General features: G+C 48.8%; 1 protein-coding gene across 6 annotated transcripts in view; it reads right to left on the reverse strand.

Annotated features, from left to right (window-relative positions):
- Positions 1 to 16712, reverse strand: part of SMAD2 (SMAD family member 2) — an 89232-nt gene that overhangs the window by 54444 nt on the left and 18076 nt on the right. The window contains exon 1 of one of the 6 annotated variants that reach the window (XM_080572232.1): positions 4459 to 4519. The exons of 2 other annotated variants lie outside the window; for them this stretch is intronic. The gene's annotated coding sequence lies outside the window, so the exon portion shown is untranslated. Of the gene's footprint in view, positions 1 to 326; positions 932 to 3201; positions 4520 to 16712 lie in introns of those variants that run through there. 3 more of the 6 variants (XM_080572238.1, XM_080572233.1, XM_080572234.1) reach the window with 3 other exon arrangements.

The following is a 16712-nucleotide window of genomic DNA, read 5'->3' on the forward strand; positions in this document are numbered from 1 at the left end:
ACGAGGCAGCTTATTCTCAGCAGAACCTGAGAAAATTTTCCTCAATGCTAATGATGTCAATTTGCAGGAAACCTGAATTCTGTACAGTGTTCAAACTAAAAATCAACATCACTTTTTCCCATTCAGATAGAATGCATTCTAGTTAAAGAACTTGGCAAAACAGACAGGAGAAGACATTTCACTGCTGCCACTACACCCACAACCCCTCCAAAACCTGCCTTTTGAGACTCCAAGGGGCTCATGCCGCCTTCTTCTCCCTCAAACATGTATTAAAGACACCTGGTTTCATCATACTGGAGAGGCTCAAGCCTGCTGTGCATACATACATTTCTGAAGAACAACCACACACGGAAGTTCGACAACACACAAGCTTCTCTCCCTGTATTCAGGCCAGAGCAGGACAGCTTCAAGTACTTCCTTCTTGGCTGTTGGGTGTTCAGGTTTTTTGCCTCCGTGCGAGCAGAGAGCTGGGGGAAGGGTTATGCCGCCCTGCTGAGCAATGCCCCCAGATCCACCCCCCAGCCGAGCTTCCCAGCCAATTAGGCCAGCAGAGGAGAGTGGCTCCAGAGCACTCCCTCCCGAGGGGCTGCAGCTGGCCCAGGCTCCCAGAAGCAAAGCCAAGGTCCAGGTTCAGCTTTGACAAGAGTTGAAGTTCAAGGCAGGCTGTTTGAGGCAGCAGCAAAGGAAATTCTCCCTTCGGGACAGCTTCAGAATGAGGATTTTGCAATGTGCCAATCTACAGCCTCAATTTGCACATTAATTTTTAAGTTTCTTACAGTCTAGTATTACAGTGCATCTTGAAACTCTGTAGAACTTTTGTCTTTATGTAACTCATTGAGGAGAGAATTACCCACCTACTTTGAAAGTAGACTTTTTCCTCTTACTCATTTCATAAAGCTTGATTACGAATCAAACAAAATTCTTGTTTCTCATATGCAGAACTAAAATAAGCACTGTCCTGGTTTCAGCTAGGATAGGGTTAACTTTCCTCCTAGTAGCTGGTAGGGTGCTATGTTTGGGATTTAGGATGAGAATAATGTTGATATCACACTGATGTTTTAATTGTTGCAGAGCAGTGCTTACACCAAGCCAAGGACTTTTCAGCTTCTCGCTCTGTCCTGCCAGCAAGCAGGCTAGGGGTGCAGCAGGAGCTGGGAGGGGACAGACCCAGGACAGCTGACCCAAACTGGCCAAAGGGGGGTATTACATGCCATCTGATGTCATGCTAAACAATTAATATGGGGGGGGGGCTGGCCAGCTGCTCAGGGATAGGCTGGGCATCGGTCAGCAGGTGGTGAGCAATTGCATTGTGCATTACTTGTTCTGTACACATTATTAGTAGAAGTACTATTATCATTATTATATTCCTGTCTTAATAAACTGTCTATCTCAACTCACAGGCTTCACTTTCCTGATTTTCTCCCCCATCCCAGAGAGGGAGGGGGGAAGGTGATTGAACAGCTGTGTGGAGCTTAACTGCCAGCCAGGTTAAACCACAGCAAGCACCAACATGATAGAAAAGTTTCAGGAGCTAAATTTTTCTTCAATTACTAAGGACTACTGCAAGCTACAACCAAATAAAATAATGAAAAGCTTTATTGCTATTAGAAAATTAGCACATTGGAAGCAACACATGCATTCACATAGCACACTAAAACTGCATGCAACTAGCTGAGATGCTAACTTCACTGACTTTGGATTAAACTAATAGGACTGACATATTTTAGCAACTCTCCTAGAATTACCAGAGAGGAATATTACCACAACTACAGTCAGCCAATTCACTTGTCCCTGCAAAGCAGCAAATGTTTTCCACATCCTTCCTATTTATGAACTCACAGCATTGCTCCTTAAAACTACAAGGCCTCAGTAGTGCCACAAAAGCACCAAAGGAACATTCCAAACCACAACAGTTTAAGCTCTTCTCACCTAATTTGCTTTGATTAAAATTGCTGAGGTGCAACAGACAAAGGTCAGTTTCATTATTTTGGAAAGTAAATACTCCTGGGGTAAAGCTGACAGGTAGTCCTTGAACCAAATAGCAGGTACCTGGTTCAGCTTCTAGCCATATAACTTAGCAGGTTCCCCCCTCCATTAAACAATACACAAGCACATTTAGCAGTTAATTAATGCAAGCTGACTTTCCAAACCAGCCTAACATCAACAAGTGTTCCTCCAACAGGCCAGGCTCCCCTCCATGTTCACTGCACACTGAAGAGTCTTACATTATGCTCATTTCACTCCAGCCTAATTAAAATCAAGCTCAAGCCCCAGACTACGCTGATAGGAGACCCAGGAGCTACTCTTGCAGTCTCTTTCTTGGTCTTACTTCATACTATGGCTGTCAAACACGTTTAATCACAATAAAAAGTCATCTAGAATGATACTTTTCTCTTTGTAAGAGAGTTACTCTACTGGAAGTTGAGAGCACGGTTTAGAAAGTTTTTGCAGTGGCCAATTTCTTCTAGCCCAGAGTATTGAGCACGGGACTGCCTGTGCTCTCCATTCGGTTACAAAAAACTAATCACATTGCATGACCTGCAGCAGTTCTGTTTAACAAATCAACAATTACAAATACTTTGGCAAAGTAAGCTTAGGTATTGTTTGCCTCTCCGTACAGTTCACAACCCAGTTTGGATTTAATGACTTTTATCATAAAACCACAATCTGAAAAGCAGAATTTACAGCTCACTTAACAAGGCCAGCCCATAAATGGATGCTTTCAATTACAGGGCATTTACATGCAGTCATTAAGGCAGTGCTGAATACATCTGAAAACTCCAGAATATCTTGAATAATAATTGAAATTCTGCACACTGTTCTTTATATAATCAAAACCTAGGAATTTTCTTCAGTCTCAAACAGAGCTCGGATTCATTACTATCCAGAACCTACTACAAAGTCTGTTCTCCCAGTACTTTTGTGGAAGAGGGAACAGAGATGGAAACAAGTTTTGTTTTTTAAATTTACACTCACTAGCACAGACTTTTAAGCTCCAATGAACTCAATTACATCAACTGGTGCTCGATACTTCTGAAAGATCAAGTAGAACAGGAAGATGTAAAAACACCTAGGAGGGCCTTTCATTTGGAGATTCCCTGTGCAATTCAACCTCATTTCATTTTGCTCACAAACGTAGCTTCTATGTGGAGGGAAAAAAAAAAAAAAGATCAGTTAAGAGACCAATGTGGTTTTTTTTACCTTGTTTTTTCAATTGTGGGGTTTTTTTATTATTATGGTCAAACAGAATCTCAGGAAAGCTGACAAACTCTTCTCCAAGATTATACTACACATGACCAGATTCCTCCGTAAAGAAAACTGAATCCTCCCTCTTGCTCATTTTAATGACTGTCGGTGTAGTCCAAGTCTGAACAACACAACTACCAAGTTATCCTATTAAACATCCCAACGAAGATAACCCAAAGAACACACTTAAGTGAAGTTTAAGCCACCTCAACTGAGGGCCTCCCCCTTCCCCTTTTTCAAGGGGATTTACAGTTAATACTAACTTTTATCAGGACAGCGTTAAGCAAATGAAGCAGGGTGGGGAGGAGAGTATGACAATTTCAACCACCCCCCTTTAGTTACATTCTCATTCCCCTCTAAGTCACAAGAGTTTGCAAACCCTTAAGTTTTAAAGCTATCCCTTTGAATAAACATGGCAGAAGATGTACTCATATACCACGCAACTCAAGCTCCAACACGGTGATAAAGCACAGGAAAGTCTAAACAGCAACCTTGTTCTGTTAAAAAAAAAAAAAATTAACAACAGGAGGTTTTTTTCCCCAGTCTGGAGAACAGAGCAAAGCCTAACCAGCCTCTCACTACAGAGGCCAGCCCCATAGATATAACACCACGAAGCAGCTTGAAAGCACAGCTCTCTGGGCAAAAAGTATCACACCTGGGAACAACCAAACCTGCAGTTATGCATAGCCTCCTTTCTAATAAGCTGTCATTACCACCTCCTTGCTATTGATGGAAGCTCACGCATCTCTGACCACGATAACAGGAGTCCGACGTGCAACACCAACAGACTGCAGCACTTCCACAGACCCCCGTTTGGAAAACCCAACGAGAACTTTTCCTCCAGCCCACCCGCTGGTGCGTGTTAAGGTGAGCAAAGCGCACAGGACTTTTGGCAACCAAGCATTGCGACCGACGGCCGAGAAGCCCCAAACCATCCACAAGCCAGACCCCCAGCTGACAAGAACTCCTCACGCGATTTTTTCCCCTTTTACCACCCGGAGCCCACAGGACAACACCTGGCTCCTCCCCCCGCTCCACCCCCACAGCAGCACGCCACGGCCCCCCTGCTGTAGGGGCTCCCTGCGGGCCCAGCTCAGCGCCTGGGACAGGAAAACCCCGGGCCGGGGGGCAAGGCCCTGCCCGATCCCCTCACACCGCAACAAAACGAAAACCCCAGGCCCTCAGGCCCCCCACGGCCGTCCCGGGCCCGACCTCCTACTCCCTGCCTGGCTGCGCGGCCGCCCTCCTCCCTCAGCACCGCCCGCCTGCCCCCATTGGTCGCCGCCTCGATCCGCCTGCCCCCATTGGTCGCAGCCTCGGCCCGCCCACCCCCGCGGCTGGGAGAAGAGGCGGTGCGATGGCCCGCAAGCGCGTCGCTCAAGGGAAAAGGGAGAGGAGATTGGGGGTCGGTGGAGAGACCCCGCCCCCTATCCCCTTCCCGCAGGCGATTGGCGGGTCGAGAAAGCGAATCAAAGGGAGGGGGGGGCAAAAGCAGGGAGAGAACGGGAGACGGGGAGGGGTGGGAGGGCGCGAGGCTCGGCCCCTCCGGCGGTATGACGCCGCTTATTGGCTTCGTTGATTGTCACTTTTCACTCGACGCGCCCGCTAGGGGAGGTTGACCGGAACGGTGCGACAGCGTTTGCGTGACCTGCAGGCGCGCAGGCGCACTGGAGGTGTGAGGCTGTTAGTAAGTCCGCTCGCTTCTGTAACCTTCCGCGATTGGGCGTGGGTGGGAGCTGAGAAAAAGTAGTGCCCTCCTTCCCGAGAGAAATTACCTCAGGGCCCGAGACCGGCCCAGCACAGGGCAGTCCCTGACCACCTGCCCTCGAGTGGCGGAGCCAAATCGATGTTTAAAAGCTCCTCGAGTGAGGGAGGGTGAAACACCATCCTTTGGAGGACGGGAGCAGGGCAGGCGCCATGGTGCCCCTCAGGAGGCTGAGGCAGGAGGGGGATGCAACCCTGCACCCCTCGCACCTGCTTCGTCTTCAAATGGATGTAAACCACATGTAAAACCCATTAAACCACCCATAAAACCCATAAACCATAACACCACTTCGTCTGCTGTTATGGCGTAAAGCTGCAGGCAACTTGGTCTCAGCAGTCCCCAAGGTGTGAGGCCAAAATATGGCAGCAGCAGCGCCTCCTTCCATCTGCAGGGCTTGGGGGCTGCCCCCGCTGGCTTCAACCTCCCCAAAGCCTCCCCAAAGCCTCCCCAAAGAGCGGTACTTTCCCCTCCACAAAAAACCTTGCTGCTTCTGTGTATCTTTTTTTTCACTAGACTCTTTGCAGCTTTAACCAGCTGTGGTATGGTAATAATGTAATGTAACCGAATTCTTGTGTCAGAGTCACCACAAATAAATGAGAGCCTCCTTCCAGAAACTGCATGGTAGGGAACACGGTGTCATGCAAAACCCATCACTGCTTTGTCCACTCTGTAGCAATGTCCAACATGCTCCCCGCAGCATCAGCAGGAAACCACAAGTGAAGCCAGGGATACAAGAATGGGGGCTTGCTTAATCGTATTAATGATTTCTAAATAAAACAATTGTTATTATTAAAGCCAGGAATGAAAGAATGGGGGCTTGCTTAATCGCTTTAAAATAGATGTTGCTGAGTGTCTTTGCTTACTACTGTGCAAATTAACCGAAACAAGGAGTCTCGGGGCCCCTCACAGAGGATGTTTCCTGACAAAAATGGGGAACCTGTCTCAAAAACCAGCTGAGACCGACCTTGTGGTTTGGACAAGAGCCAAGGAGCAGCTGAGTCTGTACAAAGGCAGGGGGGTCAACTAGTGGTGATGAAGAGGAATTATCGGACTTCATCCCCACGACCCCCCTGTCGACCACCACCAGAAGGCACTGCGCAAGCGCAGATGGGAGGAGTTTATGGAAATGACTTCTTGGAGCTAATTTTAATACAAAGTGGGGATAGGTTATGCATATGTATAGGCGTATTGGGAAACTTCATGCATATGTAACTTTTTACTGCATATAATCAAAGCAAGTTGCCGCGTTAAGGTGCGCATGCCTTTGGGAGCTATCCCGCATGTGCCCGGCGCCGAAATAAACCACATACCTACTTTATAACTTATTTGCTTTGAGTTATAGAGTTCTTCCACGACTCATTTTGGTGAGCCAGGCAGGAGACTCTCTGCCTGCCCACAGGAGTGGACCTGCCGCGGACGTCCTAGCACGCACCGGGCACAATTCCCTGGAAGAACTCCGCTCCTCGGCTGCTCACTGCGGGTGCAGACAATGACCTGCTGGACCGTGGACAAACGGTATGTGTAACAGTACAGGAAGGGCCTATAAGTCGTACGCGTGGCTGGTGTGAGAAACACTTGTTAGCCAATAACGTAGGCTCAGGCAAGGATCTCAGTGAAGTAGTAATTTATTCATGATTGCAATGACGGGCATCCCGCAAGCAGGAGCACACCTACTAGTCACACAGTACTGTTTATATACTTTATTTCTCGATGACCGGGACCCTCCCCTGTTTCCCCACTGAGTGGGTAATCCAGGTTCACAACCTATCCTATGTTTCACAGACAATTCATGGCCTTCAGTTGCCGGCCTGTTAAATTTCAAATTTCTTTTGACTTTTTTACTGTTTGAAGTGGTAATGTTTCTTCACTTATCTGACTTGACACTGTGATTTTCACCTAATTGTTCTAAGGAGTCTGGTTGTCTCCATTTTACAAGGTCGCCTGCTGAGCTTTCTTATCACTGCAAGCATATCTCAATACCCCATTCCTTGCCTTTAAACAATGTAACTCTGCAAAAACAACATTTTTATTCCCACCATTCCCCCCTTTTCTTCTTTTTTTTAATTTGTTGATTTTTGCAAAACTTTTCTCTAAGGTGTAATTTGGTAGATATCTTCCTCTTCTTCACCTTCTTTGCTTTCCATCTCCTCTAATATCATCATCTTATCTGAGTAAGGTGGTGGCTTCATGGTCATTTGTTTCAATAGTGCAGTTTCAGTTAACCACTGTACTAGTCCTCTTACACAGGAGATAATGCAACAACCAACGGCTGTCAAAACTCCTGCTACTACGATCAAGGATGTAAATATGCCTAATTTTTCTGCCAAGTCACTGGCAAGGGTGGTAAGCCCTTGCAATGCTCTAGTTACTATGCCATCCGGGGCAGTATTGTTGGGTATAAAATGGTTGCTCGGTATCACACACACACACCCCTCCTTTCTCCACAAGTATCATATCTAATACTATTCTGTTTTCCCAAGCCATTTTGCTGGTGGCATCTAGTTGTTCAGCGATTCCTCTTATCGCATCCCTTGTATAATTTATGAATCTGTGCTGATTATAATAAATATAAGTAATCCAATCCACATTTTTATTAATTGTTACCCACCAGAGCAGTGACTCAAACCCTGCAGCAATTTGATTCCTGGCTTCCTGTTCATCAGGAACTCCTCTAGGCACCCCAAGAGAATCTATGTATGCTCTATCATCAAATGATACTCCTAAGCTTCTTTTTCTTCTTCTGGGTATTTGTGATGTTTCTCTTTCAAATGCCAGGGTGAAGGGTATAGCTAATTGAACAAGTGCACAAGTGCCTCCCCAGTTAGATGGTAGGGTGAACCGTAAGATCTTCCCTCCACAGTACCACCAGAGATCTGCCCTGGGGATCTCAAGTCTTGAGCAGTTTCCCATCAAGTCCTTGGTAGCATTCAAGGTCCTGGTGCACAAGGCATATTCTCCCAGATGCCGGGTAGCACTCACACCCTGCCGTGAGAGGCAAGCTGTATGGTTACCTATAGCTGTGGAGAATACAGGGGGAACCCTGATATTGCTGTCACGCAAGGAAGGGAACAGCAAAGAGAGAGACTTACAGGCCTCATTTCCCCAGGCAGTCTCTTCTTGGTACAATGCAATCATATGTCGCATCCCCTGGAAATCCTTGGTCCACCCCAATGGGCAGGGCACTATTTGGGCAATTGGTCATCCTGAGGCCCAAGCATAGCAATAGCTATGGTTGAGACTCTGGACAGTATATTTGACCCATTCTATCCAGGCATTCACATCCCCATACCCTGTTTCAATCTCAAATGTTTAAACTGCCGCGTTTCAAAGAGGGCCTCCTGTTTTCTCCCCTGTTTTCTATTTGAGTTTCTCCCTTTCTCTGATGGAAATAGAGGATCGTTTCCATACAGCTATTCTCAATCTGGCTGTTGGGTCTCTCCCAGTTACTTGTCCTCTCTGCTCAATTGTCGTTGGGCATGTAAATCTCCACAAGCTAACACCTCACAAGCATCAACCATGACAGACTGTGGTTGTTGTGGTTTAATCCAGCTGGCAGCTAAACACCACACAGCCGTTCGCTCACCCTCCCTCCTCCCTCTCTGGGATGGGGGAGTCTTGAGTCTATGAGGGAAAATTAACTCTGTCCTAACTGGAACCAGGACAGATGCTCATGTGCCCAAGAATCGGGCTACTGAAGAACACCAAAACAACCAGCAGGTGGATCAGGCTGCTAAGATTGAAGTGGCTCAGGTGGACCTGGACTGGCAACATAAAGGTGAATTATTTATAGCCCGATGGGCCCATGACACCTCAGGCCATCAAGGTAGAGATGCAACCTACAGATGGGCTCGTGATCGAGGGGTGGACCTGACCATGGACACTATAGCACAGGTTATTCATGATTGTGAAACATGTGCTGCAATCAAGCAAGCCAAATGGTCAGAACCTCTTTGGTATGGAGGACGATGGCTGAAATATAAATATGGAGAGGCCTTGCAGATTGATTACATCACACTCCCTCAAACCCGCAACGGCAAGCGCCACGTACTTACAATGGTGGAAGCAACCACCGGATGGCTGGAAACATATCCTGTGCCCCATGCCACCACCCAGAACACTATCCTGGGCCTTGAAAAGCAAGTCCTATGGCGACATGGCACCCCAGAGAGAATTGAGTCAGACAACGGGACTCATTTCCGAAACAACCTTATAGACACTTGGGCCAAAGAACATGGTATTGAGTGGGTGTATCACATCCCCTATCATGCACCAGCCTCTGGAAAAGTTGAACGATACAATGGACTGTTAAAGACTACACTGAAAGCAATGGGTGCTGGGACATTCAAAAATTGGGATACACATTTGGCAAAGGCCACCTGGTTTGTCAATACTAGGGGATCTGCCAACCGAGCTGGACATGCCCAATCAAACCTGTTACGCACTGTAGAAGGGGATAAAGTTCCTGTAGTGCACGTAAGAATCATGCTGGGTAAAACAGTCTGGGCTACTCCTGCCTCAGGAAAAGGCAAACCCATTCGTGGAATTGCTTTTGCTCAGGAACCTGGATGCACTTGGTGGGTAATGCAAAAGAATGGGGAGGTCCGGTGTGTACCTCAAGGGGATTTGATACTGGGTGAGAATAGCCCATGAGTTGAATTGTAGTATGTTAATTATTATATAATACTGTATGTCATCACTGCCATGATTGCTATATACCATAGATGAAAATGGTGATTAATTAGAATGCATTGGAAAGAGTGTAACCTGAGCATGACATAAATGGTATGGAATAAGGGGTGGATATCTGTCGTGGTTTCAGCTAGGACAGAGTTAATTTTCCTCCTAGTAGCTGGTAGGGTGCTATGTTTTGGATTAGGATGAGAAGAGCGCTGATAACATGCTGATGTTTTAATTGTTGCAGAGCAGTGTTTACACCAGGCCAAGGACTTTTCAGCTTCTCGCTCTGTCCTGCCAGCGAGCAGGCTAGGGGTGCAGCAGGAGCTGGGAGGGGACAGACCCAGGACAGCTGACCCAAACTGGCCAAAGGGGTATTCCATACCATCTGACGTCATGCTAAACAATATATAGGGGTGGCTGGCCGGGGTGGGGGGGCCGGCTGCTCGGGAATAGGCTGGGCATCGGTCAGCGGGTGGTGAGCAATTGCATTGTGCATCACTTGTTTTCTTACACATTATTATTGTTAATACTATTACCATTATCACTATTATTATTATTATTGTTATTATTATTTTCCTGTCTTAATAAACTGTCTTTATCTCAACTCACAGGCTTCACTTTCCCGTTTCTCTCCCCCATCCCAGAGAGGGAGGGGGGAGGGTGAGCGAACGGCTGTGTGGTGTTTAGCTGCCGGCCGGGTTAAACCTTTTGTCCTTTTGGCGCCCAACGTGGGGCTCGAAGGGTTGAGATATCGACAGATTTGACCAGAGTGTGTTAAACTAAAATTCGTATAAGTATTGGACCTGCTTAATAGTTGCTAGTCACGATGTTGATTGCCTTAATCTCCAGTCTGCTGTACCTGTATTCCAAATTGAGTTTTATGGTGCGTTACTTTCTGTATGTGCTCCCTGTCGCGCTGTTTATCCTTTCCGGGCCCTGGTTTAAGATTGTTATGGTACTGTGCGGTGTAACAATGGCTTATGAAATGATGAAATATCTGGTCACGACTCTAACCTGGTATTTGTACTCAGCACTGTCGTCGACTCTATACTTTGGAACCCATATCTCGGAAACTATTAGCAATTACACCTATTGCCTGTTTTCGTTAGGGAGCCAATCTGTGAAGGGGACAGGGGAAGACATGTTTCCCTACCTGTTCACTCTCCCTTTCTCCTTCACCACCACCCTCTTATCCCCCGAGCTAGTTACGGTGGTTCTCCGAGATGTTGAATATCCTTGGGATACTCAGACCAGCCTGCTCTTGTTGTTATGTCTCCTGAATGCGCTTCAGGTTTTGAGGAGGGTTAAACAACTACTTAGGAATCTCATCCGGAGATCTGTCTTGAGGCGGGATAGTTGCGAGTGGCAGGGAGTGTGGGAGGATATGGGCAGGTTTCTAGAGCAGTGGTCACCTCCAGTGTTTTGGACATTCACCCCTGAACAACTGCAAAATCCTAAAAAGCTGGCAGAATGCTTGAAAAAAAGGTGTCATGACTCTGGCAGTTCCAAAGTGACACAAATCACTGTAGCGTGCTGGGGTCTGGCGTGTGCCTATCGAGCTGCAATTGATGCTACTCTCAACCTAGCTCCAGCTCCAGCAGCTGCTCCAGCTCCAGCTCCTGCAGCTGCTCCAGCTCCAGCTCCTGCAGCCGCTCCAGCTCCAGCTCCCGCAGCCACTCCAGCCCCTGCAGCAGCTCCAGCTCCTGCAGCAGCTCCCACTCCTGTGTCTGGGTCAGAGAAACGAGCTGTAGCAGTGCAAGTTGACCCCGCAGAGGGTATTCCAACCCCTGTGGCAGACCCTGTGTCTGGGTCAGAGAAACGAGCTGTAGCAGTGCAAGTTGACCCCGCAGAGGGTATTCCAACCCCTGTGGCAGACCCTGTGTCTGCGTCAGAGAAACGAGCTGTAGCAGTGCAAGTTGCCCCTGTAGACAAGGTGAAAAAATGGTATAGAGGCTCAGGTCGTTTAGAACGCAGACAGTCTTCTGCGAAGTCTGGGCATAGTGAAGACGAGGCTGGGCCATCAAAGGTGCAGGAGACTGAAGATGAGGATGGGGATGTCGAAAAATCAACAGTAACTACCCGGACTCTATACCAGCGTGAGCTACGAGATGTGCGAAAAGATTTTGGTCGCTGTATAGGTTAGCAGCTTGTCACCTGGCTGCTCCGGTGCTGGGACACGGGAGCCAATTATGTGGAATTAGAGGGCAAGGAAGCCAGGCGGCTGGGATCCCTTGCTAGGGACGCATGCATTGACAAAGCAATTGGAGATGGAGCACGATCTCGCAGCCTCTGGAGGCGTCTCCTGTCAGCTGTGCAGGAAAGGTATCCCTTCAAGGAAGAACTTGTATGTCTACCAGCCACTACTTTAAACACAGAAACGAAGATTCTGACCAGGACTAGAGGGGCCCTGCCTCCAGCCAGGGGGAGGAAAGGGACAATCGAGTTTATTGGACTGCGTGGATTCGATGGCCTGGCACGTCAGACGCACAGAAGTATAAGGCTTTGGTAGACACCGGTGCACAATGTACTCTAATGCCATCAAGCTATAAAGGGCCAGAGCCCATCTGTATTTATGGCGTGACGGGGGGATCCCAGCAGTTAACTGTATTGGAGGCTGAAGTGAGTCTAACCGGTAATGAGTGGCAAAAGCACCGTATTGTGACTGGCCCGGATGCTCCGTGCATCCTTGGCATAGACTATCTTAGAAGAGGATATTTCAAGGACCCAAAAGGGTTCCGCTGGGCTTTTGGCATAGCTGCCTTGGAGACAGAGGACATTAAACAGTTGTCTACCTTGCCTGGTCTCTCAGAGGACCCTTCTGTTGTGGGGTTGCTGAGGGTTGAAGAACAGCAAGTGCCGATCGCTACCACAACTGTGCACCGGCGGCAATATCGCACCAACCGAGACTCCCTGATTCCCATCCATAAGCTAATTCGTCAACTGGAGAGCCAAGGAGTGATCAGCAAGACTCATTCACCTTTTAATAGTCCCATATGGCCAGTGCGAAAGTCTAATGGTGAGTGGAGACTAACAGTGGACTATCGTGGCCTGAACGAAGTCACGCCACCACTGAGTGCTGCAGTGCCGGACATGCTAGAACTCCAGTATGAACTGGAATCAAAGGCAGCCAAGTGGTATGCCACAATTGATATCGCTAATGCATTTTTCTCCATCCCTCTAGCAGCACAGTGCAGGCCACAGTTTGCTTTCACTTGGAGGGGAGTCCAATATACTTGGAATCAGCTGCCCCAGGGGTGGAAACACAGCCCTACCATTTGCCATGGACTGATCCAGTCTGCGCTGGAGCAGGGGGAAGCTCCTGAACACCTGCAGTACATCGATGACATCATTGTGTGGGGTGACACTCCTCTGTGTCATCTCCTCCTGTCATCACTCCTCCTGTCATCACTCCTATCATCTCCTCCTCTGATGATATCCCAAAGTATTTGCCTTCTGGCCAGTCCATAATCACCTCCAAGATTCCTGGGCGACTGGGGTTTCCTATTCGAGCCCGCTGAGTAATCAGTGCAACCCACTTGCTCCATGTAGCATCAGTTGCATGATGTGTAGAGGGGACCCTTCCTTTGAACATCCAGCCTAGTACCGGCAGTCGGGGTGCCAGGAGGAGCTGCGCTTCAGTACTGACCACTTCCGAAGCAGATCGAACTCCTTCATATGCTGCCAGTATCTCCTTTTCAGTTGGAGTATAGCGGGCTTCAGATCCTCTGTATCCCCGACTCCAAAACCCCAGGGGTCGACCTCGAGTTTCCCCAGGTTCTTTCTGCCAGAGGCTCCAGGTGGGGCCATTCTCCCCGGCTTTAAACACACAGAAGTGTTTAAAGGACTGCCTGCTGGAAGTTGGAGCAGCAAACTTTTCAGAGAACCCCTTTTTCCCAATTGTTTTCTTTTGCAATTCACGTACCCGTGCCTCTAGGGTCGCAGTAGATTTTCCATCCCATTTTCTCATGTCCTCTCCATGGTCACGTAGGTAAAACCACAGGGTGGCGCGGTGTGTGTGCCCACCATATTGTCTTCCTTGCATAGATGAACGTTTACCCCTAATAGCTGAGACACTGGTTTGTACAGGTGGGGAGGAAAATAATCTCTCTTCAAGTTGGTGGATCTTTTCAGAAAGTTTCTCCAAAGTATTCTCTTTTAGCTGGTGGACACTGGTTCGTTCAGGTGGAGGGGAAGATAATCTTTCTTCAAGTTGGTGGATCTTTTCAGAAAGTTTCTCCAAAGCATTCTCTTTTAGCTGGTGGACACTGGTTCGTTCAGGTGGAGGGGAAGATAAATTCTCTTTAAGTTGGTGGACCTCTTCAGAGAGTTTCTCCACAGCCGAGACACAGGCCTGTAGGGAAGAGGAGAGATTTCCTTCGTACTGCCGGAGTATTTTAGTCACTTCGTTCACTGGGGGATTCTCCTCCGCTTTCCAGGTTAGTATTGCCAATGAGCTGGCATATGATGATGGTGCACTCCGTACAAACTTCCGCCACATGGGTGGTGTACACCGGACTGCATCTGGATCTGCGGATGTTTGCGTCGTCTAGGTCCTTATAAATTACTTCCCGTACGGCCAATTCCCTCAGGTACTGAATTCCCTTCTCCATGGTGGTCCATTTGCCTGGTAGACATACAAGTTCTTCCTTGAAGGGATACCTTTCCTGCACAGCTGACAGGAGACGCCTCCAGAGGCTGCGAGATCGTGCTCCATCTCCAATTGCTTTGTCAATGCATGCGTCCCTAGCAAGGGATCCCAGCCGCCTGGCTTCCTTGCCCTCTAATTCCACATAATTGGCTCCCGTGTCCCAGCACCGGAGCAGCCAGGTGACAAGCTGCTAACCTATACAGCGACCAAAATCTTTTCGCACATCTCGTAGCTCACGCTGGTATAGAGTCCGGGTAGTTACTGTTGATTTTTCGACATCCCCATCCTCATCTTCAGTCTCCTGCACCTTTGATGGCCCAGCCTCGTCTTCACTATGCCCAGACTTCGCAGAAGACTGTCTGCGTTCTAAACGACCTGAGCCTCTATACCATTTTTTCACCTTGTCTACAGGGGCAACTTGCACTGCTACAGCTCGTTTCTCTGACGCAGACACAGGGTCTGCCACAGGGGTTGGAATACCCTCTGCGGGGTCAACTTGCACTGCTACAGCTCGTTTCTCTGACCCAGACAAAGGGTCTGCCACAGGGGTTGGAATACCCTCTGCGGGGTCAACTTGCACTGCTACAGCTCGTTTCTCTGACCCAGACACAGGAGCTGGAGCTGCTGCAGGGGCTGGAGCTGCTGCAGGGGCTGGAGCTGCTGCAGGGGCTGGAGCTGGAGGGGCTGCAGGAGCTGGAGGGGCTGCAGGAGCTGGAGGGGCTGCAGGAGCTGGAGGGGCTGCAGGAGCTGGAGCGGCTGCAGGGGCTGGAGCGGCTGCAGGGGCTGGAGCGGCTGCAGGGGCTGGAGCGGCTGCAGGAGCTGGAGCGGCTGCAGGGGCTGGAGCGGCTGCAGGGGCTGGAGCGGCTGCAGGGGCTGGAGCGGCTGCAGGGGCTGGAGCGGCTGCAGGGGCTGGAACTGGAGCGGCTGCAGGAGCTGGAGCGGCTGCAGGAGCTGGAACTGGAGCGGCTGCAGGAGCTGGAGCGGCTGCAGGAGCTGGAACTGGAGCGGCTGCAGGAGCTGGAGCGGCTGCAGGAGCTGGAGCTGGAGCGGCTGCAGGAGCTGGAGCTGGAGCGGCTGCAGGAGCTGGAACTGGAGCGGCTGCAGGAGCTGGAGGGGCTGCAGGGTCTGTCACTAGGTTGCTAGTAGCATCAATTGCAGCTCGATAGGCACAAGCCAGACCCCAGCACGCTACAGTGATTTGTGTCACTTTGGAACTGCCAGAGTCATGACACCTTTTTTTCAAGCATTCTGCCAGCTTTTTAGGATTTTGCAGTTGTTCAGGGGTGAATGTCCAAAACACTGGAGGTGACCACTGCTCTAGAAACCTGCCCATATCCTCCCACACTCCCTGCCACTCACAACTATCCCGCCTCAAGACAGATCTCCGGATGAGATTCCTAAGTAGTTGTTTAACCCTCACCAAAACCTGAAGCGCATTCAGGAGACATAACAACAAGAGCAGGCTGGTCTGAGTATCCCAAGGATATTCAACATCTCGGAGAACCACTGTAACTAGCTCGGGGGATAAGAGGGTGGTGGTGAAGGAGAAAGGGAGAGTGAACAGGTAGGGAAACATGTCTTCCCCTGTCCCCTTCACAGATTGGCTCCCTGACGAAAACAGGCAATAGGTGTAATTGCTAATAGTTTCCGAGATATGGTTTCCAAAGTATAGAGTCGACATCAGTGCTGAGTACAAATACCAGGTTAGAGTCGTGACCAGATATTTCATCATTTCATAAGCCATTGTTACACCGCACAGTACCATAACAATCTTAAACCAGGGCCCGGAAAGGATAAACAGTGCAACAGGGAGCACATACAGAAAGTAACGTGCTATAAAACTCAATTTGGAATACAGGTACAGCAGACTGGAGATTAAGGCAATCAACATCGTGACTAGCAACTATTAAGCAGGTCCAATACTTATACCAATTTTAGTTTAACACACTCTGGTCAGATTTGTCGATATCTCAACCCTTCGGGCCCCACGTTGGGCGCCAAAAGGACTGTTGTGGTTTAACCCGGCTGGCAGCTAAACACCACACAGCCGTTCGCTCACCCTCCCCCCTCCCTCTCGGGGATGGGGGAGAGAAACGGGAAAGTGAAGCCGGTGAGCTGAGATAAAGACAGTTTATTAAGACAGGAATATAATAATAACAATAATAATAATAATAGTGATAATGATAATAGTATTAATAATAATAATGTGTAAGAAAACAAGTGATGCACAATGCAATTGCTCACCACCCGCTGACCGATGCCCAGCCTATCCCTGAGCAGCCGGCCCCCCCACCCCGGCTAGCCACCCCTATATATTGTTTAGCATGACGTCAGATGGTATGGAATACCCCTTTGGCCACTTTGGGTCAGCTGTCC

Source organism: Anser brachyrhynchus, assembly GCF_964034855.1.
Source record: "Anser brachyrhynchus genome assembly, chromosome: W".
Taxonomy (NCBI): domain Eukaryota; kingdom Metazoa; phylum Chordata; class Aves; order Anseriformes; family Anatidae; genus Anser; species Anser brachyrhynchus.